Source organism: Bubalus bubalis, chromosome 2 (assembly GCF_019923935.1).
Source record: "Bubalus bubalis isolate 160015118507 breed Murrah chromosome 2, NDDB_SH_1, whole genome shotgun sequence".
In the NCBI taxonomy this organism is placed as follows: Eukaryota; Metazoa; Chordata; class Mammalia; order Artiodactyla; family Bovidae; genus Bubalus; species Bubalus bubalis.
In genome coordinates this window covers 50,267,786-50,293,632 of record NC_059158.1, presented here as the reverse complement: position 1 = coordinate 50,293,632, position 25,847 = coordinate 50,267,786, and the positions used below count along the sequence as shown (strand labels likewise).

The following is a 25,847-nucleotide window of genomic DNA, read 5'->3' as shown; positions in this document are numbered from 1 at the left end:
ACATTGTACAGGAGACAGGGATCAAGATCATCCCCATGGAAAAGAAATGCAAAAAAGCAAAATGGCTGTCTGGGGAGGCCTTACAAATAGCTGTTAAAAGAAGAGAAGTGAAAGCAAAGAAGAAAAGGAAAGATATAAACATCTGAATGCAGAGTTCCAAAGAATGGCAAGAAGAGATAAGAAAGCCTTCTTCAGCGTTCAATGCAAAGAAATAGAGGAAAGCAACAAAATGGGAAAGACTAGAGATCTCTTCAAGAAAATCAGAGATACCAAGGGAACATTTCATGCAAAGATGGGCTCTATAAAGGACAGAAATGGTATGGACCTAACAGAAGCAGAAGATATTAAGAAGAGATGGCAAGAATACGCAGAAGAACTGTACAAAAAAAGAGCTTCACGACCAAGATAATCACGATGGTGTGATCACTGACCTAGAGCCAGACATCCTGGAATGTGAAGTCAAGTGGGCCTTAGAAAGCATCACTACGAACAAAGCTAGTGGAAGTGATGGAATTCCAGTGGAGCTATTTCAAATCCTGAAAGATGATGCTGTGAAAGTGCTGCACTCAATAGGCCAGCAAATTTCGAAAACTCAGCAGTGGCCACAGGACTGGAAAAGGTCAGTTTTCATTCCAATCCCAAGAAAGGCAATGCCAAAGAATGCTCAAGCTACTGCACAATTGCACTCATCTCACACGCTAGTAAAGTAATGCTCAAAATTCTCCAAGCCAGGCTTCAGCAATATGTGAACTGTGAACTTCCTGATGTTCAAGCTGGTTTTAGAAAAGGCAGAGGAACCAGAGATCAAATTGCCAATATCCACTGGATCATGGAAAAAGCAAGAGAGTTCCAGAAAAACATCTATTTCTGCTTTATTGACTATGCCAAAGCCTTTGACTGTGTGGATCACAATAAACTGTGGAAAATTCTTCAAGAGATGGAAATATCAGATCACCTGATCTGACTCTTGAGAAATTTGTATGAAGGTCAGGAAGCAACAGTTAGAACTGGACATGGAACAACAGACTGGTTCCAAATAGGAAAAGGAGTACGTCAAGCCTGTATATTGTCACCCTGCTTATTTAACTTCTATGCAGAGTACATCATGAGAAACGCTAGACTGGAAGAAACACAAGCTGGAATCAAGATTGTCGGGAGAAATATCAATAACCTCAGATATGCAGATGACACCACCCTTATGGCAGAAAGTGAAGAGGAACTCAAAAGCCTCTTGATGACAGTGAAAGTGGAGAGTGAAAAAGTTGGCTTAAAGCTCAACATCCAAGAAACGAAGATCATGGCATCCGGTCCCACCACTTCATGGGAAATAGATGGGGAAACAGTGGAAACAGTGTCAGACTTTATTTTTCTGGTCTCCAAAATCACTGCAGATGGTGATTGCAGCCATGAAATTAAAAAATACTTACTCCTTGGAAGGAAAGTTATGACCAACCTAGATAGCATATTCAAAAGCAGAGACATTACTTTCCCAACAAAGGTTCGTCTAGTCAAGGCTATGGTTTTTCCTGTGGTCATGTGTGGATGTGAGAGTTGGACTGTGAAGAAGGCTGAGCACCAAAGAATTGATGCTTTTGAACTGTGGTGTTGGAGAAGACTCTTGAGAGTCCCTTGGACTACAAGGAGATCCAACCAGTCCATTCTGAAGGAGATCAGCCCTGGGATTTCTTTGGAGGGAATGACACTGAAGCTGAAACTCCAGTACTTTGGCCACCTCATGCGAAGAGTTGACTCATTGGAAAAGAGTCTGATGCTGGGAGGGATTGGGGGCAAGAGGAGAAGTGGACGACAGAGGATGAGATGGCTGGATGGCATCACTGACTCGATGGACGTGAGTCTCAGTGAACTCCGGGAGTTGGTGATGGACAGGGAGACCTGGTGTGCTGCAATTCATGGGGTCGCAAGAGTCGGACACGACTGAGCAACTGATCTGATCTGATAGTATAGCTTGCAAGGGAAAAGACACTATTTCTAAAAATAAGTACTATCTTCTAAATTTGATTATATTATAGTAAATGTTTTTGAATAAAATAATTAATACAAAATAAAAGATAAGAATCTAAGAAATATATGAAAATTTACTAAACTTGTTAACATGTAAAGAATGCTTACAAATTAATGAGGACTGGAAATTCAATATACAAATGGGCAAAGGAAAAGGAAAATATAACAGGCAATGAACTTGAAAGGAAGTCTTATTATAATTAAATATTGTAAAATAAAATAACAATGAGATACTGTTATTCACCTATACAAAATTTTAAAATATACTCATATTTGGTGAGAATGAAAAACAAACAGGCCTCCAGACATTGTTAACAGAAGTATAAAGTCATACATTTCTTTTTGAGAAGTATTTGGGCAAACGCAAATGAAAGAACAGCTAAATTTGCTTTCTCATTAACCAAGTTAGTTTTCTTCAGGGCAGATAGAGATGCAGATATATTTACATATATTTTGTGAGTAAATATGCCTAAGTAAATGTGCAAAACTCTAGTATAAAATGTTTCCAAGTAATTCTTCACTAGTCAAAAAGATCAAAGAATAAGCAGTGTTCATAAGTAGCAAATTTGTTCAATAAGTTACCATCATTTAGTTGCTGATATCAGGCTGCTCACCACTCAAAAGCCAATAACTTGAGAGACAAATGTCAAGAGAAAAGAAAGTAGCTTTAATTGTAAAAGTGGGCCATCTGGGGAGAGGGTGGACTCATGTCCAGAGACCAATTCCAAAGATTCTGCCCAGCCAGGACGGTTTTTAAGGGAAACAAGGGGGAAAAATCTTAGTGAATTATCCAGGCAGGAGGGTCCATCTCCAAGAGTGCAGGCTGGGAGACTCTTTCAGATCTTATCTTGCTTACTGTGATCAGGATTGCTTAGAGAAGTGTTGTGGGTAGACGTCTAGTCAGTTTTAACTGCTAAATTATCATTCTTACTTCTTTTAATCTAGGAAAAGAACAAGCAGGTTAGGCAAGGCATAGTGTGCATATAGGAGAGCATAAGTCAGGAGTTAGTATCAATTGTTTAGTGATCTCATGTGTATAATTAGGTTTTTAACAGAAATGGGCCAAACAGTAAAGGGGCAAAAGAGTTGTCTCTTTCTTAAAATTGCAAATATGCACATGTTTTGCCTGTTCTATGAAAGCACATTTATGATTAGGGTATGTTTGTATGTGTGCAATGTCACTCCATGGTAATAGTGGCCCACTCCCTAAAGTTGGATTCAAATGGGATTCTATTTTTGAAGAAGAAACCAAGACTGGAAATTTTAGCTTTACTTTAAGCTCTATGTTTCTTTATTGCAATATATATATAACTCAATTGTCATCTTCTATGATGATCTTTTTCTTGGTACTCTAATGCTATTAATACTTAATGAGGAAGATGCATTTTAATTTTTGTTGTGTGAGTTCAAAGTTGAAATGGGAAGATAAAAACAGGTTACCTTTCCATCTAAAATACCCATAAAGAATTATCTCTTTTTATGTGATCTCTATTTTGACATTTAAAAAATGCAGAACACAAAATTATATCAGTTACTAGTCAAGAGAGAAATAATACTAAGGACGTGTTTAAGTTGAACAAAATAAACCTTTGCAGCATTGCCCTTACTGCATGTGCAAACTGCTCCACATGACCTCAGACAATAAATGTAAAATCACCACCAGATGATCAGACTTATTACTAGGAAGTGTAATTAGACCTAACTACACTCAAGACTTATTTTCCCTGATTTTTTATTCTCCAGGTACTCCTGTATATTTATTATACCACATGATCATGGGCTTACTGATTTGTTGCCTTTTAACTGGTCTCTAGTGTTTCACTGATGTATATTTCTTTTCCCAATATCACTGTGGGGATTTTAAAAGTGCCTTCTCCATATTCCTTAATACAATTGACAATCATGAAATGTTTCTTTAATGAGAACATGGTGAAGCAGAAGCTTTTCAGTGTGCCCTACTAAGACACTTAATTAAACAGGATATACCTATTAGCAAAGGTGAGATTCTGGTTGTCAATTTGGATAATAGTAAAAAAATAAATAAATAAATAAAGCAAAAGTTGTGTAGGCGAGGATGAACCAGAGAATCTAGGTTCAGTAAGTTAAATGGGAAGTGAGGGATGGTCACAAAAAAGTAATTTTGAATAAATATTTCTAGTCACAAAAGGGGGGAAAATAATGCTAAGAATTCACATAGTTTACTTTTGATCACTAAATACAAATTTTTTCATGATCTATAATAAAATGTAAAAAATTATGAAATCCTAACTAAAATGACAACTTAGATTCAACATTTTTAAGTTGTTCCTATAATATTTTTCCTAATAAGTTTCCTTTGTTTCATAAAAGAATAGGGTAACATTGTCTAAATTATTTACATTTTAATCTCTGTGATAGAGAATATACTAACACATCTCAATCTTTGGCATTGAAGAGGATTTTGAGAGTAGTAAAATTAAATTATAAATGAAATCACACATATACCTAAAGCCTTATAAAATGTATTGAAAAATGTTAGTACATAGGCAATACATGTGAGTCTCAGATACTTGGAAAAACCGTTTAATTTTAAAATCTAACTTATTGAATCTTGCTAAAGGCTTTTGTCTACATAAATTGCTAATTCCATCTCCAGATTAAAATTTTAACAGATATGATATGCCTCAGATGAAATATATTATGAAATGTTTCTAGGAACTCATAAACACTCATTGGCAAAGTATACAAATATTTCACCCAGTCACTTTTAGTTATTGGATAATTGAAACTACATTGTGTTTCTATCTATGCATAATTAAAATAAAAACAGTGTTTTTCTGAAGTTAATTTGTAAATATCTTTCCCTTTCTCTATGAAAGTTGAGTATGATTCTTTTGAATTACAGGAAAACATTGATATCAGCCATGAGTCAAAATTGATAACTTTGTGAGGAAAGGGTTCATCTTTGGGTTCCGTATCTTTTCCCAGACATTTATATAGGACATAGCATGTGTTAGTACCATTATCAGTACATAATTCATCTTAACTTGCTTAACCTTCCTGCAGTTCTAAGATATAGGTCTTATTATAACCTCTACTGTGCAGGTGAGGAACTGAGGCAGAGCGGTAACTCAGGGTCTCACAGCAAGGATGTGAGCATTTAAACAGTTAGGGCTATACAGATTTTGTGTTCTTAACCACATAGAATGTTTCTTTTCTATAAACTCTGACAATATGGTTAAATAAGACAACTATCCAAGGGAGTTAGCCCAGTTTTATATAAACCCAGGGTGAATTCCCAAATCGGTAGCTTTGCTAAATATGTTATGTGTTTGTGTAAGTTGCTTCAGTTGTGTCTGACTTTGTGGCCCTATGGACTGTAGAATGCCAGGCTCTTCTGCCCATGGGATTCTCCACGTATAATACTTGACTGGGTTGCCATGCCGTACATCAGGGGATGTTCCCAATCCAGGGATCAAACCTGCCTTTGTTACATCTCCTACATTGGCAGGTGGGTTTTTTACCACTAGCGCCACCTGGGAAGACCAATATTATACATGAAAGTGAAAGGGGCTTGGTTGTGTCCGACTGTTTGTGACCCCATGGACTACACAGTCCATGGAATTCTCCAGGCCACAAAACTGGAGTGGGTAGCCGTTCCCTTCTCCGTGGGATCTTCCCAACCCAGGGATCAAACCCAGGTCTCTCGCATTACAGGTGGATTCTTTACCAGCTGAGCCACAAGGGAAGCATATCATCCATATGACTTGCTTATTTATAAACTGCCACTTCCTAACTCAGGACTAGAATTCAGCAAAATTACTCTTGGGAAACCTACCTTGAGTAACTAAATTTATCATTGTGATATAGTTTGTGGAAAATAGATCACAATAATAAACTTAGATGTATATGCACACATACACACAGATGTAAAATAAAAATCATTTGTACAATAACTCTACAAGATTTCATTTTTTGCCCTAAGTAAGGAGTCATAATTATCTGACCAATGACAGCTTACTTTTATCCTGAGAACAGTATCTGACTAAGACATTCACTGCACTCAGATGCACTCAGAATCCTTCTCAACATAAAATTCTAGTCACCATCACCAAATTATTGAAGGCGCAATTCTGAGAGAAAACGATTCGTCTCTGCAATGTAATCATCATCATAATAATTAATTACAATATTTTTAAAGTTCTGGTATCAACTGTGATACTCATTTCACAGAAATCATTTAATGTTTCTTTTCTTTTTATGTTTTTCAATACCTGAAATATCTGAAATCATTTACTCTTTAAAGAGGGAAGTGAGAGATGGTCACAAAAAATTCATGATATTTGGATCATTTATGACATTTGGAGCATACATATATGCTACACTGTTTATAAACATTGTGAATGACAGTGAATAATGGTGTTTTTTTTATTCAATGTTTTTGCACTCAAAACTAGCTTGCCTAATAGCAAAAAAACTCCACTTTCTTTTTGCTTGCAGTAGTCTACATGCTTTTTGCTTTTTTATTTGTTTTTAACTTTTCTTAATCAACTTGCTTAGGTTTATGTCTATAGCATAGAGTTGGTTTTTGCTTTGAAAGACAATCTGGAAATGATTCTAATAGGTGAGCCATTCTTATTTACATTATTGATATAATCAGTACATATGTAAATATTACTTTGACTTATTTTAAAATAACATATGCAGCTTGTTTTTCATTATGATGTAGCTCTGATATTTAATAAGGTTCATACTTTTGTTCTAGAAATTACATTTATACTAGCATATAGTGTATTTTGTTTATTTCTTTCAGGATTTCCTCGTGTGAGCAAAGCAAAATAAAATTGTTACCCTTTTTTCTTTTTACCTGATTTTATTTAGTGAAGTTATTTTACTTAGTGTTTTTCTTATATGTAATTAAGATTCTATTATTTGATTTATCAACTTTAAGTGATATGTTTATCTTACATCTATTACCTATGAGGTAATAACGTAGAATACTTTATTTTCTATTATTTTCTCAACTTTTTTTCCTATTGAAACAAAATGTTTGCTCTTTTCTTCTTTGTCAAATTATATTCTATATATCTAGCAACACTTCATCCTCATATATCCTTTGTTTAGCTTTATTTTCAAATATAAATAATATTCCCAATGCTGAATACAAAGTATTTGACATACAAAATATATTCAGGGTTTGTCAGCATTGCTGAAGTTTCCTAGTTGTCATTGCTTAATGAAGTTTATTGTCTGGCACCCTGTGTTCAGAAAGAAGCACAGAGCTCATTGTCAGTCTTTGTATTTGAAAGCAGTATATATATCACAGTTGAGAACACTGGTCCTATGCTCATGCACCGGAATATGATGCCCAGTTTTAGAATTATCTGGAAAGGATAATAAACCCTATAGATTTCTGAAAAGCCTCAATAGGATAATTACAATGCAGACTTTTAGGATTCCATAGGTATTCTACACTGTCTATTTGAAAAAGAGCTCCTGATGGAATTCAGAGATCTGGGATAAGAGTCTGGAGAAGAGATATATGGAGGGTCTGTGGGACCATGTGAAAGGCCTTTAGGTGCTTGTGTCCCTCCAGAGGATGTCCACTGTAGAGGCATATGACTGTCCTGTGAACCTCAACAAGATATCCCCTACAATATGGTCACAGAACAAAAGGCCCATTTTTTAGGGGGAAAAATGTAAGGGGGACACAAGATTACATGATTCATTGTCTTAAAACATACCTTATACCCAGAACAGCTAGATGACTCCTAACAGCATTCCAGAAAGAATGAAAGGATGGAGCCAATGCAAAAACAATACCCAGTTGTGGATGTGACTGGTGATAGAAGAAAGGTCCGATGCTGTAAAGAGCAATATTGCATAGGAACCTGGAATATCAGGTCCATGAATCAAGGCAAATTGAAAGTGGTCAAACAAGACATGGCAAGAGTGAACGACAACATTCTAGGAATCAGCGAACTAAAATGGACTGGAATGGGTGAATTTAACTCAGATGACCATTATATCTACTACTGCAGGCAGGAATCCCTCAGAAGAAATGAAGTAGCCATCATGGTCAACAAAAGAGTCCGAAATGCAGTACTTGGATGCAATCTCAAAAACAACAGAATGATCTCTGTTCATTTCCAAGGCAAACCATTCAATATCACAGTAATCCAAGTCTATGCCCCAACCAGTAACACTGAAGAAGCTAAAATTGAACGGTTCTATGAAGACCTACAAGACCTTTTAGAACTAACACCCAAAAAAGGTGTCCTTTTCATTATAGGGGGCTGGAATGCAAAAGTAGGAAGTCAAGAAACACCTGGAGTAAAAGGCAAATGTGGCCTTAGAATACAGAATGAAGCTGGGCAAAGACTAATAGAGTTTTGCCAAGAGAATGCACTGGTCATAGCAAACACCCTCTTCCACCAACAGAGGAGAAGACTCTATCATGGACATTACTAGATGGTCAACACTGAAATCAGATTGATTATATTCTTTGCAGCCAAAGATGGAGAAGCTCTATACAGTCAGCAAAAACAAGACTGGGAGCTGACTGTGGCTCAGATCATGAACACCTTAATGCCAAATTCAGACTTAAATTGAAGAAAGAAGGGAAAACCACTAGACCATTCAGGTATGACCTAAATCAAATCCCTTATGATTATACAGTAGAAGTGAGAAATAGATTTAAGGGACTAGATCTGATAGAGTGCCTGATGAACTATGGACTGAGGTTCATGCCACTGTACAGGAGACAGGGATGAAGACCATCCCCATGGAAAAGAAATGCAAAAAAGCAAAATGGCTGTCTGGGGAGGCCTTACAAATAGCTGTGAAAAGAAGAGAAGTGAAAAGCAAAGGAGAAAACCAAAGATATAAGCATCTGAATGCAGAGTCCCAAAGAATAGCAAGGAGAGATAAGAAAGCCTTCCTCAGCGATCAAAGCAAAAAAAAAAAAAAAAAAAAAAAAAAAGGATAACAAAAGAATTGGAAAGACTAGAGATCTCTCCAAGAAAATTAGAGAAACCAAAGGAATATTTCATGCAAAGATGGGCTCGATAAAGGACAGAAATGGTATGGACCTAACAGAAGCAGAAGATATTAAGAAGAGGTGGCAAGAATACACAGAAGAACTGTACAAAAAACATCTTCATGACCCAGATAATAACGATGGTGTGATCACTCACCTAGAGCCAGACATCCTGGAAAGTGAAGTCAAGTAAGCCTTAGAAAGCATCACTATGAACAAAGCTAGTGGAAGTGATGGAATTCCAGTGGAGCTATTTCAAATCCTGAAAGATGATGCTGTGAAAGTGCTGCACTCAATATGCCAGCAAATTGGAAAACTCAGCAGTGGCCACAGGACTGGAAAAGGTCAGTTTTCATTCCAATTCCAAAGAAAGGCAATGACAAAAAATTCTCAAACTATCGCACAATTGCACTCATCTCACACGCTAGTAAAGTAATGCTCAAAATTCTCCAAGCCAGGCTTCAGTAATACGTAAACCGTGAACTTCCTGATGTTCAAGCTGGTTTTAGAAAAGGCAGAGGAACCAGAGATCAAATTGCCAACATCCGCTGGATCATGAAAAAAGCAAGAGAGTTCCAGAAAAACATCTATTTCTGCTGACTATGCCAGAAGCAATAGTTAGAACTGGACATGGAACAACAGACTGGTTCCAAATAGGAAAAGGAGTGCGTCAAGGCTGTATATTGTCACCCTGCTTATTTAACTTATATGCAGAGTACATCATGAGAAACGCTGGGCTGGAGGAAGCACAAGCTGGAATCAAGATTGCCAGGAGAAATATCAATAACCTCAGATACGCAGGTGACACAACCCTTATGGCAGAAAACGAAGAGGAACTAAAAAGCTTCTCAATGAAAGTGAAAGTGGAGAGTGAAAAAGTTGGCTTAAAGCTCAACATCCAAAAAACGAAGATCGTGGCATCCAGTCCAATCATTTCATGGGAAATAGATGGGGAAACAGTGGAAACACTGTCAGACTTTATTTTTCTGGTCTCCAAAATCACTGCAGATGGTGATTGCAGCCATGAAATTAAAAGACGCTTACTCCTTGGAAGAAAAGTTATGACCAACCTAGGTAGCATATTGAAAAGCAGAGACATTACTTTGCCAACAAAGGTCCATCTAGTCAAGGCTATGGATTTTCCAGTGGTCATGTATGGGTGTGAGAGTTGGACTGTGAAGAAAGCTGAGGGCTGAAGAATTGATGCTTTTGAACTGTGGTGTTGGAGAAGACTCTCGAGAGTCCCTTGGACTACAAGGAAATCCAACCAGTGCATTCTGAAGCAGATCAGCCCTGGGATTTCTTTGTAAGGAATGATGCTAAAGCTGAAACTCCAGTACTTTGGCCACCTCATGCGAAGAGTTGACTCATTGGAAAAGACTCTGATGCTGGGAGGGATTGGGGGCAGGAGGAGAAGGGGATGACAGAGGATGAGATGGCTGGATGGCATCACTGACTCGATGGACATGAGTCTGAGTGAACTCCGGGAGATGGTGATGGACAGGGAGGCCTGACGTGCTGCAATTCATGGGGTGGCAAAGAGTCAGACACGACTGAGAGACTGAACTGAACTGAACTGAACAGCATAACAGGAGGAAACTGTCCATGTGCTGAATTAAAACTCAACATACAGTGTGTGCTGTATTCCTAATAGAAAATAAGGTTCAGGAACAAAGGGCTGGTTACTCTCAGTCACCTGCAATAATGTTCCCATCTCCCTCAAATTAGGGTCTACCAGATTTGAAGTCCTAGTTACTAGTGCCTATAGAATAAACAGAGAATCAACCACCCGAAATTGAAGTTGGGATTGCCACCTGATCATTATGGGTTTTACTCATACCTGCACACCAAAAGAAAAGAATTTCTATATGGGATAGGGGTCATGAACTTAGGTTACCACTAGGAAGCATCACTGATATTACACTGTGGTGTCAGGAAAGAATGTGTAAAGAAGCATAGGATTTCCTGGGTTTATCTGTGCCCTATTTGGTATAGTGGTGATGAGACAGTTACAGGAACCACAATCCAACAATCTCAAGGCAACTAATGGCTCAAATCAGTTGAAATCCTGACTGAGTATAAGAAAAACAGAGTAATAAGTGGAAAACTGAGATCTTGAATATCACTTGTGTCCCTGAAACATGTTGAAGCAGTGAGAATCGCAGCTTATTTATTATCATAATACTTTAAGTCTCTGCAGAGATTGCAACCAGTTACCTCTCCAAAAGAAACTCTGGAAAACTCTGGGAAATTTCTGTCAGATTACATGGGAAATTCTGAGTGGTACAAATGGTGAGCATTGTGGAACATCTCTTTAAGCACATATTAGATTCTGTTGGTTTAACATATTTTTTCCCACTTCTGTGAAAATGAGCTTCTTGTGGAGTCAATAGAGTTGCACAGGTACAGCCTGACCTAAACACATCTCCAGTCTTGTTTCTGCACTCTTCTAGCTCACAGCTCCAGAAATTTGCAGTTGACATAGTGATGGTGAACATCTTGACAAATAGTTCGAAATTCATGCCTATGTAGCCTGCCCCTTTGAGGCACTCAAGTGATTGTTAAGTGAGCAGAGCTAACGAATAAATGCTTTCTCCTTCCCTCCTTGGACAGAGAATCATAATTCCTCAAAAATTCTCAAGGGATTGACCAAGCAAGCAATTAGTGGTGGCAAATTCAATAGCTTATCTTTGTATGGCTCTCTGTCCTGCCTGTTTTGTTTTGCTCTCACTCTTGCTTCTTAAACGATGCTATTGTTGCTGTTCAGTTGCTAAGTCATGTCCAACTCTTTGCAGTCCCATGGACTGGTACCTTGCCAGGCTCCTCTGTCCATGGGATATCCCAGGCCAGAATTCTGGAGTAGGTTGCCATTGCCTCCTCCATGGGATCTTCCCAAGTCAGGGATCAAACTAGAGTCTTCTGTGGCTCCCGCATTGGAAGGTGGATTCTTTACCACTGAGCCACCAGGGAAGCCCCAGCAAAATCCTCACACCTGACCATTCTTTTTAGGTTCTGATTTCTGAGGAACAAAAGAACAGAATTGCAAGAGATTAATTGTATCATCATTCTTATTAGTTTAAGAAATGAAAACAACTACCACAAGAGGAATGATTAAACATAATTTGGTACGTCCTTATTATGGAATGTTATTCAACTATTAAAAAGATCAAGTTACTGAAAAGCTTTTGCACAACAAGGGAAACCATAATAAGACCAAAGAAAACACTCAGAATGGGATAAAATATTTGCAAATAAAGCAACTGACAAAAGATTAATCTCCAAAATACATAAGTAACTCATACAGCTCTACATAAAAATAAAAAAAAAATTACATAAATGGGCAGAAAACCTAAACAGACATTTCTACAAAGAAAATATACCGATGGCCAATAAATACATAAAAAGATGCTCAACATCACTCATTATTATAGAATCTCAAATGGAAACTATAATAAGGTATCACCTCACATCAGTCAGAATTGCCATCATCAAAAATCTACAAACAGTAAATGTTGGAGAGGATGTGGAGAAAAGAGTACCTCTTTGCACTGTTGGTAGAAATATAGATTGTTATAACCACTATGGAGAACAGCATGGAAGTTCCATAAAAAACTAGGAATAAAACTAACATATGACCCAGCAACCTCACTATTGGGCATATACTCGGGGAAAATCATAATTAAAAACAACAGATGTACCCCCAAAGTTCACTGCAGCACTATTTACAATAGCCAGAGTATGGATACAACCTAGATGTCTATCAACAAAGGAATGGATAAAATATTTGTTGTACATATATGCAATGGAATATTACTTACTATAAAAACAAATAAAATTGAATCATTTGTAGTGATGTGAATGAACTTAGAGCTGGTCATACAGAGTGAAATAAGCCAGAAAGAGAAAAACAAATACTGTATATGAGCACATATATATGGAATCTAGAAAAAATGTTACTGATTAACCTATTTGCAGGCAGGAATAGAGACACAGACATAGAGAATGGACTTTTGGACATAACAGCAGATAGGAAAGGGTGGGATGAACTAACAGAGCAGCACTGACATATTTACCCTGCCATGTGTAAAGTAGCTAGCTAGCTGTAAGCTACTGGACAGCACAGGGAGCTTAGCTTGGTGTTCTGTGATAACCTAGGTGGGTGAGATGCAGGGAAGTGGAAAAGAGACTCGAGAAGGAGGGGATATATGTATGCACATAGCTGATACACAGTGTTATACAGCAGAAAATAACACAACAATGTAAAGAAATTATACTCCAATTAAAAAAAAAAAACTAGGTTAAATCTACATACATCAGAAGGCATACATAAATCATGAGACTCTTTTATAGTATAATTCCATTTTTTTAAAACCAAACCAAACTGTATACATGAGATCATGCAATGTTGTATAAAAACAGAAAAACAGGAAGTTTGACAATAGATTTTTGATTGGTTATCTCAGGAAATAAATGGTCCTTAAGTGTTTCTTTATTCAACTTTAAATTTATCTCTTTTGTGTAAAAGCAAAGTAACAATTTGGAATTTCAAAAAATAAAACAGAAAATGATTGGGTCATGATTATAAGAGCTAAGCTTCTATCATGAAATTTTGCAGCGCAGTCATTTCAAGGAGTGGTTAAGATCAAGACAGAGACACGATCAGAACAATCTAAAGAGAACAACAAGAGGTGAGATGTAGAAAGTGTAGTGCATCTGCACTTCCATGTACTTTGGTACAAAGGACAGTTGGCACATGAGGCAGATGGACGGGAAATGGGTTCACGGAAGGGAATTACTAGGTTATGAAAATAGGAACTTACTTCTTATTCTCATAGGAAGAATCTTAGTAAGGGAATGGGATCTAGTGCAGGAGGGGAAGCATTGGCCTGGGGCGGGGGTGTGGGGGGTGGAGCGCAGTCAGGAGGCCATTGAGAGGGCACAGGCACAAAGGCTTGGGTGGTTAGCTGCCATTGCTTACATTGTTTTCTCAGTGAAATAAAAAGTGAGGTCACCAGTCACGAGTAGGAGACTGGCAAAAGAGATGGAATTTTGAAGAAAGAAAGACAAGGAATGTGGAATCCAGAGAGAGAGCACACTGAGTGGGGTAATAAGATTTATGATTTAGCACGAGTCTTTTTTTTTTTTTTTTTTTTTTTTTACTTTATTGTATATTGTATTGGTTTTGCCATACATCAACATACATCTACCACGAGTGTACACATGTTCCCCATCCTGAACCCCCTCCCACCTCCCTCCCCATACCATCCCTCTGGGTCATCCCAGTGCACCAGCCCCAAGCTTCCTGTATCCTGCATCGAACCTGGACTGGCGATTTGTTTCTTACATGATATTATACATGTTTTAATGTCATTCTCCCAAATCATCCCCACCTCCCTCTCTCACAGAGTCCAAAAGACTGTTCTATATATCTGTGTCTCTTTTGCTGTCTCACATACAGGGTTGTCGTTACCATCTTTCTAAATTCCATATATATGTATTAGTATACTGTATTGGTGTTTTTCTTTCTGGCTTACTTCACTCTGTATAATAGGCTCCAGTTTCATCCACCTCATTAGAACTGATTCAAATGTATTCTTTTTAATAGCTAATACTCCATTGTGTATATGTACCACAGATTTCTTATCCATTCATCTGCTGATGGACATCTAGGTTGCTTCCATGTCCTGGCTATTATAAACAGTGCTGCGATGAACATTGGGGTACACGTGTCTCTCAATTCTGGTTTCCTTAGTGTGTATGCCCAGCAGTGGGATTGCTGGATCATAAGGCAGTTCTATTTCCAGTTTTTTAAGGAATCTCCACACTGTTCTCCATAGTGGCTGGACTAGTTTGCATTCCCACCAACAGTGTAAGAGGGTTCCATTTTCTCCACATCCTCTCCAGCATTTATTGCTTGTAGACTTTTGGACCGCAGCCATCCTGACTGGCGTGAAATGATACCTTATAATGGTTTTGATTTGCATTTCTCTGATAATGAGTGATGTTGAGCATCTTTTCATGTGTTTGTTAGCCATCTATATGTCTTCTTTGGAGCAATGTCTGTTTAGTTCTTTGCCCATTTTTTGATTGGGTTGTTTATTTTTCTGAAATTGAGCTGCAGGAGTTGCTTGTATATTTCTGAGATTAGCTGTTTGTCAATTGCTTCATTTGATATTATTTTCTCCCATTCTGAAGGCTGTCTTTTCACCTTGCTTATAGTTTCTTTTACTGTGCAGAAGTTTTTAATTTTAATTAGATTCCATTTGTTTATTTTTGCTTTTATTTCCAATATTCTGGGAGGTGAGTCATAGAGGTTCCTGCTGTGATGTATGTTGGAGAGTGTTTTGCCTATGTTCTCCTCTAAGACTTTTATAGTTTCTGGTCTTATGTTTAGATCTTTAATCCATTTTGAGTTTATTTTTGTGTATAGTATTAAAAAGTGTTCTAGTTTCATTCTTTTACAAGTGTTTGACCAGTTTTCCCAGCACCACTTGTTAAAGAGTTTGTCTTTTCTCCATTGTGTATTCTTGCCTCCTTTGTCAAAGATAAGGTGTCCATAGGTGCATGGGTTTATCTCTGGGCTTTCTATTTGTTCCATTGATCTATATTTCTGTCTTTGTGCCAGTACCATACTCTCTTGATGACTGTGGCTTTGTAGTAGAGCCTGAAGTCAGGCAGGTTGATTCCTCCAGTTCCATTCTTCTTTCTCAAGATTGCTTTGGCTATTCGAGGTTTTTTGTATTTCCATGCAAATTGTAAAATCATTTGTCCAAGCTCTGTGAAAATTACCATTGGTAGCTTGAGAGGGATTGCATTGAATCTATAGATTGCTTTGGGTAGTATACTCATTTTCACTACATTGATTCTTCCAATCCATGAACATGGTATATTTCTCCATCTATTAGTGGCCTCTTTGATTTCTTTCATCAGTGCTTTATAGTTTTCTATATATAGGGCTTTAGTTTCTTTAGGTAGATATATTCCTAAGTATTTTATTCTTTTAATTGCAATGGTGAATGGAGCCCAGATTACTGTACCCAGCAAGGATCTCATTCAAATATGAAGGAGGAATCAAAAGCTTTACAGACAAGCAAAAGCTGAGAGAATTCAGCACCACCAAACCAGTTCTCCAACAAATGCTAAAGGCTATACTCTAGACAGGAGACACAAAAATGGTGTATAAACTTGAACCCAAAACAATAAAGTAAATGGCAACAGGATCATACTTATTAATGGGTTGAATGCCCCAACCAGAAGACAAAGACTGCCTGAATGGATACAAAAACAAGAGCCCTATATATGTTGTCTACAAGAGACCCACCTCAAAACAGGGGACACACAGACTGAAAATGAAGGGCTGGAAAAGGATTTTCCATGCAAATAGAGATCAAAAGAAAGCAGGAGTAGCAATACTCATATCAGATAAAATAGACTTTAAAACAAAGGCTGGAAAAAGAGACAAAGAAGTACACTACATAATGATCAAAGGATGAATCCAAGAAGAAGATATAACGATTATAAATATATATGCACCCAACATAGGAGCACCGCAATATGTAAGACAAATGCTAACAAGTATGAAAGAGGAAATTAACAATAACACAATAATAGCGGGAGACTTTAATACCCCACTCACACCTATGGATAGATCAACTAAACAGAAAATTAACAAGGAAACACAAACTTTAAATGATACAATAGACCAGTTAGACCTAACTGATATCTATAGGACATTTCACAACAAAACAATGAATTTCACCTTTTTCTCAAGTGCACACGGAACCTTCTCCAGGATAGATCACATCCTGGGCCATAAATCTAGCCTTGGTAAATTAAAAAAAAAAAAAAAATTGAAATCATTCCAAGCATCTTTTCTGACCACAATGCAGTAAGATTAGATCTCAATTACAGGAGAAAAAATATTAAAAATTCCAACATATGGAGGCTGAACAACACGCTGCTGAATAACCAACAAATCACAGAAGAAATAAAAAAGAAATCAAAATATGCATAGAAATGAATGAAAATGAAAACACAACAACCCAAAACCTATGGGACACTGTGAAAGCAGTGCTAAGGGGAAAGTTCATAGCAATACAGGCATACCTCAAGAAACAAGAAAAAATTCAAATAAATAACCTAACTCTACACCTAAAGCAACTAGAAAAGGAAGAAATGAAGAACCCCAGGGTTAGTAGAAGGAAAGAAATCTTAAAAATTAGGGCAGAAATAAATGCAAAAGAAACAAAGGAGACCATAGCAAAAATCAACAAAGCCAAAAGCTGGTTCTTTGAAAGGATAAATAAAATTGACAAACCATTAGCCAGACTCATCAAGAAACAAAGGGGGGGAAATCAAATCAATAAAATTAGGAATGAAAATGGAGAGATCACAACAACCAACACACAAATACAAAGGATCGTAAGAGACTACTATCAGCAATTATATGCCAATAAAATGGAAAACATGGAAGAAATGAACAAATTCTTAGAAAAGTACAACTTTCCAAAACTGAACCAGGAAGAAATAGAAAATATTAACAGACCTATCACAAGCACGGAAATTGAAACTGTAATCAGAACTCTTCCAGCAAATAAAAGTGCAGGTCCAGACAGCTTCACAGCTGAATTCTACCAAAAGTTTAGAGAAGAGCTGACACCTATCCTACTCAAACTCTCCCAGAAAATTGCAGAGGAATGTAGACTTCCAAACTCATTCTATGAGGCCACCATCACCCTAATACCAAAACCTGACAAAGATGCCACAAAAAAAAGAAAACTACAGGCCAATATCACTGATGAACATAGATGCAAAAATCCTTAACAAAATTCTAGCAATCAGAATCCAACAACACATTAAAAAGATCATACACCATGACCAAGTGGGCTTTATCCCAGGGATGCAAGGATTCTTCAATATCCGCAAATCAATCAATGTAATACACCACATTAACAAATTGAAAAATAAAAGCCATATGATTATCTCAATAGATGCAGAGAAAGCCTTTGATAAAATTCAACATCCATTTATGATCAAAACTCTCCAGAAAGCAGGAATAGAAGGAACATACCTGAACATAATAAAAGCTATATATAACAACCCACAGCAAACATTATCGTCAATGGTGAAAAATTGAAAGCATTGCCCCTAAAGTCAGGAACAAGACAAGGGTGCCCACTTTCACCATTACTATTCAACATAGTTTTGGAAGTTTGGCCACAGCAATCAGAGCAGAAAAAGAAATAAAAGGAATACAAATTGGAAAAAAAGGAGTAAAACTCTCACTGTTTGCAGATGACATGATCCTCTACATAGAAAACCCTAAAGATTCCACCAGAAAATTACTAGAGCTAATCAATGAATATAGTAAAGTTGAAGGATATAAAACCAACACATAGAAATCCCTTGCATTCCTATACACTAATAATGAGAAAATAGAAAGAGAAATTAAGGAAACAATTCCATAGCATGAGTCTTTAGAATCACTGTTGGTTTACTTTTCCAGTCATAGTCACTTACGTTGGTCTAGCATGGGTCTAGCGTATGTCTAGGCAAAGAGCTGGGTTTAGGCAAAGCAAACACAAGGGAGAATGAACCGAAATAGGGGCTTTTGCACTCAGAGTTCAGCAACCACATTTATAGTGTCTTTTTATTGCTAGTTCTCCTTACTTCTGCTGCAATAAATTGCATGTAGCACAAGCGATGAGAGGTATGGTTCACTTGAAACAGCTTCCAGGCGCCTTAGAGTTTTCTTTGCCCAGAAATGTTGGGGAGTGTCTTGTGGTCTCTTGTAGGTTTGGGCCAGAGGTTAGTGATTTTGAGGCTAAAATGCTCCCTGGAAGACCTCCGCATAATATAAGGATGCCACCATGATTTTTTATCTTATGATGTGCTTCTTTGTTTTAATCTTTTGTCTTAAAGCTTTAATCTTTGTTTCTATCTTTTGTCTTAAAGCTTTTGTAACTCAGTGTGCTGAAAGAAGGCAGTTGTATTTTGTTCCTCGCTACCTGTGGCTTATATTAATTCATAAAAAAGTTTAATTCAAGCAATATTTTGGGGATTTACCATGGCATTAGTAGAAATACATGTGTATTCATACAAAGTCATGTCATGTAAAATGTGCAGTGTTTCTTATAAATCACTTGACTCCAGAGAAAAATCACTTTCTTAATAACCAGTAATATATTGTTTGGGTGCAGTTGTTAGAATTTTGCATCCATCTTAAGTTTTGACAAAATATGTTACAAGTTAGTCATCAAATTATATTTACTTTTTGTCTGTTTATATGACATGTTGGATTGCATCATCAACTCGTTGGACACAAATTTGAGCAAACTCTGGGAGACAGGGAGAAGGACAGGGAAGCCGAGTGTGCTGCAGTCCATGGGGTCACAGAATCAGACACAACTGAGTGACTGAACAACAACAACAATAACAGTGTATATCTAGATAAGTTTTATTCAGCACATAACATTTTAAAAAATGTTTTCTGCTTTCTCACATTTCATTATGGAGCTTGAATCTTTATAATAAAGGAATTTCCCTAATGATTAGTGATGTTGAGTATCTTTTAATGTGCTTATTGGCCATTTGTGTGTGTATATATGTGTGTGTGTGTGTATATATATATATACATATATATATATATGTTTTTGAGAAATGTCTAGTCAAGTCCTTTGACCAGTTTTAATCACATTTTTTTTTTTTTTTGCTGTTGTTTAATTTCAGGAATTCTTTATATATCCTGGATATTAACATCCAGGATAATAAAGTTACATCCAGAATATTAACCTGGATAATAAAAATGTGTTATTTTCTCACATTCTGTGGATTGCTTTTTCATTCTGCTCATAATATCCTTTAATGCACAAAGTTTCTTTAAAAAAAAAATGTGTTTATGAAACTTCCTCTAAAGTGGAAAAATAATTTGAAAGTCAAGTTTAAATTTAGCTTTAGTCCTGTTATTTCTCTGCACTGTTGGGTTTGGAAAGGTATGCCATAGTAGATGAGTTTAAGCAGAAATCATACAAGTAAAGTCTGTGCTTCTGAAGACATCATCACTTAATTTTGAGATTGAAACAAAGATATTTACAATCTTAAATATGTTTGGATCATGTTTTTTGGTGTTTCTTTAAATAGAATTACTGAAGAAAGAATAGAAGAATAATGACTTGAGCTTAGTAGGTGAAGGGATCTGTGAATTTACATACCTGTAGTATTAACTTTGTGCCTTCCTTCAGGGGCTCAGATGGTAAAGAATCTGTCTGCAATGTGGGAGACCTGGGTTCTATCTCTGGATCAGGAAGATCGCCTGGAGAAGAAAATGGCAACCCACTCCAGTATTCTTTGTCTTAGAGGAGTAGGAGCCTGGCAGGCACAAAGAGTCAGACACGACTGAGTGACTAATACTTTCACACTTTCAGTATCAACACCAATAACAGCCAAAGTCCACTATCAAAATGTCAAATAACATTTATGAAACCTAAGTGTTTGCTATCCTAGGATCTTTATATTTGATTCTCAGCCGGGAGCATAGTTTTTCCATAGCCTTACATACTTGATTCCAACTCAACATTCAGAACCCATCTCCAACATGATCTCTTAAAGAGATCTTGGCTAATCTTGGCTAAACTGGCTGAATGAAAAAGCCCCACTTCCACCCTATGTCATTGTTTAACCCAATCAAGATCTACTGCACTTACAATAGGCTAAAATTATCTTTGTTTATGTGGGGATTGTTTCTTCTACTTATTCTCACTAGATGTGTGCTCCACAGAGGAGCCGGTCTGTCTTATTTATGAGGACCCTCAGTGCTGGAATAGAATAGGTAATGAATAAAGTATTTACAGAATAAATGAGATGAAATGATGTTATGCTAAGAATTCTAATGAACTCATATCTTCCCCAAAATTTTTAGTCATGAGTATTTTTCCATTAATTACACAAATATAAAATGATTACATATGAATCAATTTTCAGTTATTCTATAAGAGCCATTCATGGCTTTGTTTATTGACCATTATGAAAAATACGTTGCCGATATCTTACCATTTATGGTGAATGGATATCTCATAACTAGTTTTTTCAGAGTCCAGGCAAGACTTTATTTCTTTACTTGCTTTTAGGCCTCTTGTACACAGAAAATGTAGCTTTCCCTCTGATATTGAGAAAAAACATTTTGTGATTTTCTAAGCTTTTGAGAGTCCTTTTATTTTCCCTATCTTTAATCCCTTAGTTCAGAAGTGATCAGTAGTAAATCAGTCTGTACTTCAAAAAACCCTGTATGAAACATAAATGAGACATTTACTAGCATGGTAGCATTTTTCAAAGTCTATGAAATGCTATTTTTAACATTACTAGTAAACCTTATGATTGAAGTATGTTAGGTATTAATTTGAATTTTATTTTTTCCAAGTCTATTAAAAGAGCTACACATATATTAAATAATTCGATGTTTTGAATACCATAATTATAGAAAGTTTCAGCTTTTAATACATCTTACAACACATCAATTTAAAGGGAAACTGGCTGCTGTTGCTTCATCTTCTTAGACACTATTAAGATTTTTTTTTTCAATTCTTTGTTAATAAAAACCCCAGGTTCTTCTTTTTTTAAAGTACTCTTTCATTTTAGCAGAATGATACATTGGAAAAATCCTACCCATCTTGAAATACTAAATACCAGAGTGATTATTGAACCATGGAGTGTTTCCATTACCTTTTGTCATGCAGACTTTTTTGGTATCATTAATTTTTTAGTGCTAACAGAGTATTGCAACATTCTAAAGTGCAACCCTTTCCCTAGTGAATCTCATAAATTTCATGGCCACAGTGGTTGGAAAGCAAGGGGGTTTTATAATTGCATATATTTATGGTCCAGAGACAAATGTCTTTCACAGGATTTATTTGTGTTGTTATACGGCATAGTGTGATGGTCTCTGGGTAAGTAATCTGCAAACATCGGCTCTGACTGATTCTGGGTCACTGGCTGGCTTAAATGCTGGTTTAAATACTAATAATGCTTATATGGCTTAATAATGCTTATATGGCTTAAATGCTAAAAATGCTTTCTATGGGCTTCCCTGGTAGCTCAGATGGTAAAGAATCTGTCTGCAATGCAGGAGATCTGGGTTTGACCCCTTGGTTGGGAAGTTCCCCCTGGAGAAGGGAAAGGCTACCCACTCCAGTATTCTGGCCTGGAGATTTCCATGGACTGTATAGTCCATGGGGGTCCAAGGAGTCAGACATAACTGAGCAGCTTTCAAGTTCAATGCTTCTAATTGGTTTTACAATATTAGGTACATTGATATACTATGATGTTTTTCATAGAGGAGGAGCAAAATGTTTTATATAAAATAAAAGCATGATTTTCTAGCAAGGCTAGACTCTTCCTTAACAAGTTTCATATTTCTGACTTAACATAGGACAGTTCTATCTAGCTTCATGTCGGGGGTGGGAGGTGGAATGAGACAATAGAGTAATTACCAGGTGGACTCTAATTTGGATCTGTCTTCAAATTTTGGGTCTCTTGAGTTGGTAATACCTTACATGTCAACATGGGAGTAGTAGTTTCTTGTACTCCAATATAGGTGTCTAAATATTGAAAAAAAAAATTATTTTCAACCCCAAAGAAAAGCCTCTACAAATGAAAATGAGTGCCCTTGAAAGTAGCCTCTGGAAGATCTACCTAAAGTAGATAATAATAGCTAATAGTATCCCTAACTTTCTGCCTGCTGATTTCCAAATGAAGGATATGAGCCATTAGCAGTGCATTGGCAGCACAGATATGTGTCTACCACCATGTCTGTAGAGCTCAAATATGTTCAGGAGGTTAGCAGTAGGTAAACAGAAGATATTCAGTACAGTTCAGAAACAATTTATAAAAGCAGATAAGAGGCAAATATTTTACTAGGTAATCTTTTCAGGATAACAAATATATTAGTTTAACTCACAAATCACATTTAGTTCTTCATTTTTAAATTCAGGATGGAAGATACATATTTAATAAAGCATTTTATTGGAGTAAAATGCATTTGATTATTGCTTTGATACAAATAGGCTAAAATCTTTTGGATACTATGCATTTTTAAAAGCTTATAATTTTATTAAAAAGAACCAACATGTTGGCAATTATTTGAGACATGTTTTAAAAATATATTAGTGAACTGAGTTAAATGAGACACACTTTTTTTTTTTGAGCCACACATTTTAAGTTCTATACATTGACTTTTGACTGTGTATTTTTGTTAACTTTTTTTTTTTCAGAATTATTTTCATCATTAACATAATTTTATTTTCTACAAAGACTGCATTAATGATGCTTAAATGCCTTATCTTTTCTTTATACTTTGAGTCACCCATAGCATCATATTAATTAGTAATGAAAATGAGTAAAATACTTTAAGAACTTCAAAATATAAATGTATTAGATAGTTTTCACAATGATTTAAAATTTTGTTACTAAAAAACCTATCAGAAGGCTGAGCATACTAGGCTTTTATATAGGTACAGATTGATAATTATGAAATAAGGTAAAACACTCAAGAATAAATGGAACAATGCGTGAACACCAGAAAAAATAACATAAAATTGCCCAAAGTACAACAACATGAAAAATCTCTATTCATACATTGATTATTAAATGTGATATTTTTTGTCATTTTAAAAATTAATACATTAGTGCTACTTACCTTAGGTAATCATTATGTCAACTGCTAATTTTCTCTTCAAAAACTATTTTCAAATTACCAAATGAATTAAATCCTTAAAATACCACCATTGCAAAAAACACATATAGTTACTCAAGTTAAACTGAATCTCTGAATTCATTACATTCTTTTGTCTATAAGTTAAATTTTTGTCATCCAGACTGAGCCAACATGGAGAAAAAAAAATGATCAATTATATAGTTTCTGCAACTTTTTAAACTATGACTCTTTTTAGAATCCTTAGCTGAAACTTACTTTTCATATAGATTTTTAAGATTATAAATAATATTGACTGCTGTAAAGGATAACTAACTTTATTATATAATATTTTACATTTAAAATAAATAGTACACATGTAGTGTTTGATAAAACTCTAAGGCTATTTTTCGTCTTGATTAGTGTTTATGAAGCTTCCACAGTTTGCCTTTGTCATCCATCAAACAGGTGATCTTTCTTGTCACTTCTGCTATATTCCATGTACTGTATAAACATTGAAAATTTATTAAGAATTTTGAGGAAATGTACCTTTTTATGTCAGAAACGAAGATCATGGCATCCAGTCCCATCACTTCATGGCAAATAGATGGGGAAACAGGGGAAACAGTGTCAGACTTTATTTTTGAGGGCTCCAAAATCACTGCAGATGGTGACTGCAGCCATGACATTAAAAGACGCTTATTCCTTGGAAGGAAAGTTATGACCAACCTAGATAGCATATTCAAAAGCAGAGACATTACTTTGCCAACAAGGGTTCGTCTAGTCAAGGCTATGGTTTTTCCTGTGGTCATGTATGGATGTGAGAGTTGGACTGTGAAGAAGGCTGAGAGCTGAAGAATTGATGCTTCTGAACTGTGGTGTTGGAGAAGACTCTTGAGAGTCCCTTGGACTGCAAAGAGATCCAACCAGTCCATTCTGAAGGAGATCAGCCCTGGGATTTCTTTGGAAGGAATGATGCTAAAGCTGAAACTCCAGTACTTTGGCCACCTCATGCGAAGGGTTGACTCATTGGAAAAGAGTCTGATGCTGGGAGGGATTGGGGGCAAGAGGAGAAGGGGACGACAGAGGATGAGATGGCTGGATGGCATCACTGACTCAATGGATGTGAGTCTGAGTGAACTCCGAGAGATGGTGATCGACAGGGAGGCCTGGCGTGCTGCGATTCATGGGGTTGCAAAGAGTCGGACACGACTGAGCGACTGATTTGATCTGATGTTAAAAAACAAAAGGATGTTCTTTATATTTTATCTTCCCTAGGAATTTTCAAAAATGAATAATAAAAAATAATTGATTGTTGTCTTATTCTTTCACTAGAGAAAAAATTGAAGTTATATATTGTTTCAGATTTATATACTGAAGAAAGTGAAAGTGTTAGTGGTTCAGTAGTATCTGACTCTGTGATCCCATGGACTGTAGCCTATTAGGCTTCTCCGTCTGTGGAATTCTCCAGGCAAGAATTCCAGAGTGGGTAGCCATTCTTTTCTCCAGGGGATCTTCCTGACCCAGGAACAGAACACAGATCTCCTGCATTGCAGGCGGATTCTTTATCACCTGAGCCATCAGGTAAGTCCTTTGTGTATAGTAGCCATTTATAATGTGTCTTATTGAGCTCAACTGTGGCGTCAAGAGGTAGGAAATGGTAACTGGGAATTCTCTCCAAGATTTGACATAACTCTTCCACCAAAAACTGTACTAGTGTCACTGATGATGAAATTTCAAAATTACTAACAGTATAACTTTGTCTTTTGTTCCTTATCTTTCATGTTTTTGTAAAGAAAAGTGAAAGATTAAAACTTAAGGAAGATCATTGCAGAATAAGATAAAGGAGAAACCCTTGTTTATCACTCAATAAATAAACACCACTGGAAATCTTTTCTATTTTTTTAAGAATTAACTTGCTAAATCAATTATTGAGTCATAAAATCATTGGAGTATAATGAAGAAGAAAAAAAAAGTTAAAGAAGTAAGCCAGCCATTAGAACAGGAAATGCTTTTTACTTTTTCTAAGGCTCTGGTGTGTGCAGTACAGGAAATCCATGTGCCAAACTCTGTACCAATGAACACCCAATTTATCATAATAACAGTATACTCCTACTCATTTCT

The 25,847-nt window shown here is 36.4% G+C and overlaps 1 long non-coding RNA gene across 1 annotated transcript; it reads right to left on the bottom strand.

Annotated features, from left to right (window-relative positions):
- Nucleotides 1-2,668: 2,668 nt before the first annotated feature.
- Nucleotides 2,669-21,372, bottom strand: LOC123328431. The gene is made up of 3 exons (XR_006543251.1): nucleotides 21,089-21,372; nucleotides 20,251-20,351; nucleotides 2,669-2,963 (listed from the first exon to the last, which is right to left on the bottom strand). It is a non-coding gene; the product is annotated as an uncharacterized LOC123328431 (long non-coding RNA).
- Between the last annotated feature and the right edge of the window lie 4,475 nt (nucleotides 21,373-25,847).